The sequence below is a fragment of the Pygoscelis adeliae genome, unplaced genomic scaffold (assembly GCF_000699105.1).
Source record: "Pygoscelis adeliae isolate BGI_AS28 unplaced genomic scaffold, ASM69910v1 Scaffold66, whole genome shotgun sequence".
Taxonomy (NCBI): domain Eukaryota; kingdom Metazoa; phylum Chordata; class Aves; order Sphenisciformes; family Spheniscidae; genus Pygoscelis; species Pygoscelis adeliae.
Window position 1 is genome coordinate 9,890,921 of NW_008825167.1, and position 5,003 is coordinate 9,895,923.

Genomic DNA, 5,003 nt, shown 5'->3' on the forward strand with positions numbered 1-5,003 from the left:
AAGAAAGGGAAAGGGAAAGGGAAAGGTCATGGCACTGCTCTCCTTTCTGTGGACCCACAGATAGGGAATGCAACAACCACATGCCCGTACTTGGAAGCAGTATGCCTGTTAACGCTGCCTTTGAAATTTTCTAACCACGTTACAGCTCCAGCTGAGCTGTAATGCTACTGCTAAGTCCTAGGAGTTCAGAAAATTAATACATTTTCATAAATCATGTCAAGTTTTCAAATTCTCCCTCCTGCACTCAACCTGGTCTTGAAAACAATGATCAGTTCCATTTCCTAGGTTGGGTGCAGTTGTTTGTGACAGCTACATAAATCTCGAAGATGTCCACATCGCTCTAGATTTAGACCACTAGAAACAAGAGCAGAATCCAGCCCTATGGTTTCAACCTTTGAAGTGTTTTCATTTTGCTGAACTGCTTTTGATTTTGGATTTCCAGTGCCACAAAGACTCAGACAAACAAAAAAAGCTTTTAGCAAAATTTAAATCATAGTAAAATTTCTAATTATGTTGGGTTTCATATCACCTTCTTTTCCTCTCACCCCTACTTGATGAACAATGCCCACATTTAGGACACAGACTGTATGGTCTAAAGATGCAAGTGAAGAATCCTACTGATATCAAAAACTATTTTCACACAAGCAAGGTAAACAGGATTTGGCCCAGAATCCCTAATGGGGGGAGAGGCTGAAGGCAAAGAAAACGAAAATGAGAAATTGAATTCCCCAAGGCTCAGTGTCACCATGTCAGCACCAATGTGGGCACTGCTCCATTTTATTTTACACAGACGTGAACTTTAGCTACGTTAAAAGCTATCTCTATCTACAGCTGTTCTTTGATGTTTAAGGCCAGATGGTTTCCAAAAAAGACTTATTCAAGCCATTGTAATCCACACCAAAATGGAAGCCAGTAATGCTAATAGTAGGATAATGTGAGAGAATGTGCAGTGAGAAATGGGAAAGAAAAAGTAAAGCTGATCAGAATCAGTTGCTCTGCTCCATCTATTTGATGTACGGCTGCTGCTCAGCCATCACAAGTTCTGTTATAACATGTTCCCTTAGTGTAATTCCTATTTTTTGCCCTTTTTTTTTTTTAATCATTTAGGCTGTGAAGGCCCAATTAAATTGTTTCTCTGCAGTAAGTACCATTTTGTCTGATTATCACTGATGTTCTGACAACAAAAAAGAAAAAGTCGTTAACTCATAAACCAACCTTAATGATTCTATGATTCTATGAACTCCTGACAGTATCGCACTTACAGAGTTGGCCTCAGTGTTTGTTTTCAGCTTCCCTCTTGTCCTTTCCATTTCAATTTTTATTCTCTTGCACGTTCAGCAACATGCTTTACAATGTGCCTTGTGCGTCCCCCCCCACTTTCTAACCAAGCTTTGACAGTGTTCATTGCTAATCCAACAGTTTGCACAAGTCCATAGCACAAGGTCAAGTCTAATTATCTTCTGCACTTTTCCCCCACTCCCTCAAGGCAATAATAGCTTCAGGGAATTAAATACAGGATCAAAAATGAGAACTCTGCTCCTATTAATTGACCTGCATTTTCAGCAGCGCTAGAAGGGGAATGTCAGGGTCTCAGGTGCAGCAGAATAAAGATATTAGCACCTGCTGTCACATGTTAGGCCTCCTTACTCCATTTGTAATGTTTGGAGCCCAGACAGTACTTTTCTACTGTCTTGTATTAGAGGGTGCAAGAAGTTTAGGCTACATACCTGATGCAGAGTTATGCCTAAGTGAGCTTTCATTTGATAAGAATTTTTCAGTGCAACTTTGTTCCAGATACTCTGTTCCATCTTTCTCTGCATACGTGCAATTCCTCATCTTCCTTGCGCATACCCTTCTTACACAATTACAAGGCATCCAAAGTTCACCGAGTACCTTAAAGAAGGCAGAAAGACAAAGCTAACATTCTTACTCCCTCGCGGTTTAAATAAAGAGAAGACTTTGGGAGAAAGACATACTGAGAACAAGTAAGAAGAAATTAAGCAAAGGTCAGATTTTCAAGATTATGAATTTGTTCTGGAGGCAAGTCATATTCTGCCAGAAGCATGCTATAATCTATTTCACAGTGTTAGGATTAGAATTCATGTTTAAAGAGTAGTAGCATGTATTAAAGGCAGCAAGTAGTTCTTTTTATTAAAAATTGAGACACAAAAACACCTAAAAGCAGCCAGCAAGCTGAAAGTTAGAAAAGTATCTCCTGCCTTATCTACATCCACAGAACGAAGTCTCTAGGATATCTCCTCATAGATGTCAGCAAACGAGTTAAACTTACCAAATTTTCTCCAGATCTGCTGCCACATTCTGCTACAGACTGCATCCTCCTCATGGAGGAGGAGTATGCACCCGGCATGCATACTTGCCATTTTCATAAGACCCAGCTCATCTCCATGAGGACCACCATAAAGCCCTGACACATCATTCTTATCACTGAAGTCTCTCCATTGGCTCTCATTCAAGGACACCTTCCTTGTCCCCTGCAGTAAGCATTTGCACAGCCTGTGTTTCCGCTACTTCTCTCACTCCAGTATGCTCCAACATACCAATAATAGCAACCTCAAATAGCCATTTATCCTCTGGCACCTCAAACTCTCTCTCTGACACATCTAGCCCTAGGAATGCTGGCTCAGGACCAGCTGAAGAGGTTCCTCTCTAAAATCTATTTCTCTTAGAGGTTAACAGTTAACTGTGGCCAGACACCATCTTCTTCTGCTTACCCTTGCAAGGACTGATTTTTACCAAGCCAGCCATGGGCCATATTATGGTTGCCCTCACCACTTTCCATCCCTTCATACGCTTTCAAACATCTTATTTTGATCAAGATCACAAACTCCCTGGAACATAATTTCTCAGTTACTATGTGTTTGCACAGTTCTCAGAACACCATGGACCAGATGTGACTAAGAGTGCCCAGTGCAACTAGAATATAAATACAACAACAGCACCAACAGTTTTCAATTCCTGTTTATGTTAAGAGTACCAGAGAAGACAAATGCCATACAGTCTTCTTTTTATTCAGCAAATTAACATGTTTTTCTATTATCATCAATTCTTATGTAACCACTCTGAGTGACTCCATCCATGCTGAAGACAGAATTCCTGCTCTCTTACCCTTTTCTGCTTTGGGAGGTTTGTCTCATGTTGGTTTAGGATGAGCCACACTCCTCCCTCTGTTCCTTAAGTAAAAAGAGACCCGCCACTGCCCTCTCTGATCTCTTTCTTGGTAGAGCCTCCACCCAGGTGCCAGGGAGGAAAGAGGCAATACTAAAATCTCCATTGACAAGAGCAGACACAAATTGCTGCTGCAGAGGGAATGGCACCGCAGAGGGCTGGGATACAGGAGGGGGAGGGACGTTAGTGCTCTTTTCCCACCAACACTAACAAAACCATAGCAGAACAGAAGACACTTTTGTTCTGCAGACGCAGACTCAGCTGATGCCTCTGTCCTCAAACTATTCATCTGCAAGACAGAGAAATTGCTGGACCAAGCCTGCCACAACCTGCACAGCCGGGAGCCCGGAGAAGTGGCTGCAGACAGAAGCCTGGACATCAGTGTTGTCATCAGCATCTGTTTTGCACAGCTTTTACTCATAACATGTTTTGCTGGGATGGGCTGTTAGCCCCTTCGCTCTGCAGTCCCCAGAGGACACCCAGGGCACTGGTGTGGAAGGAGTTAAGATAATGAAAGCCATCAAAGCTACAGGGGACTCTTTCAAATTGCTTCTTGTGGGGCAAAACACACATGTTAAAGTACACATTAATTTTCTTCCCCATAGCAGGAGCTTTGCAGATATTGACAACTCTCTCAGGATGAAGCTTACCGCAGCTGCATTAATTTATACTATTGAGCTATAATGCTTTTAATTTATTTTCTAATTTGCTTCACATCCCCAAATTCCCTAAACTGCTTCTGTCTGTTTAATATGAAGGTTAGCCAAGGCTCCACCAGATAAATCCACCTTAAGGCTATCAGAAACCTTTTGTGAAGCAAGAGCATCCTCCTTCCAAAGAGGCCTTTCTTCTGTTCATGAAAAGACTATTAATAACACAATTATTCCTGTTGAAAGAAAAGGCCATAATTAATAGACTCAAGAGCAAAACATCCATCCTACAGGAAAACACACTTTCTGCTCCTGGAGGCAGTATTTTAAATCCAGAATATTGCTTTGGATTTAGAAGCAGCTAAATCTAGAGAATAATGGAAAATAATAGAGACCGAAAAGAAAAAAAAAAAAGTTGCAGATTCCATGAATAGCTCAGCACTGAAAGCAGAAGATGAGAGGCTACACATCCTATTTCCCAGCAGTCAACTTGAATTACCTTTCACACCATGGCTTGAGCTAAATGATCTGCAAATATATTTTACACGTTATACCAAGGCCCAGCATTTTAAGCATATAGGTATATATTTTTAAGGATACAGCTCCTTCAGGAGAAGTATTTCCCTTATGTGCAACCTCATTCTGGTAGATGAACAAAATATTAACAAGCTTTCTGTACAGGGCTAGAGGAAAAAGAGCATGGAAAAGAAGGGTGAGACAAATGAAGAGCTGAAAGCAGAGAGATACCAGAATTTTTTGAAAGCTAGTGGTCTCCAAACTTCTGCAGCTATTAAATGATCAGCATCTCACTTGTACCAGTGATAATCTACCCAATCTCAGCTGTGCTTGGGGAGAACAGTTTGAGTCTGCTCCATACCTCACCACCTTATAAAACACAGGCTTGCAGAAACTGGGCCCCGTTTTGATTTAAAGTGAACCTAATTAAATGGGATGCATGCAGGGAGATAGAGCGACTCATTGACTAGGTAAAGAGTAGGAGCCTGGAGCAGCAGTGATAAAAGTGAAGTACGAGGGGTGGCACCCCAACCAGCTGTAAGTTCATTTCAATTCCATAATACTTCATTGGCATGACAGCTGCTCATCTGTGGTGCTTTTAATCAGCTGCAAATGTCGGGGGGGGGGTGTTGTGTGTCCATTTGTCACCAC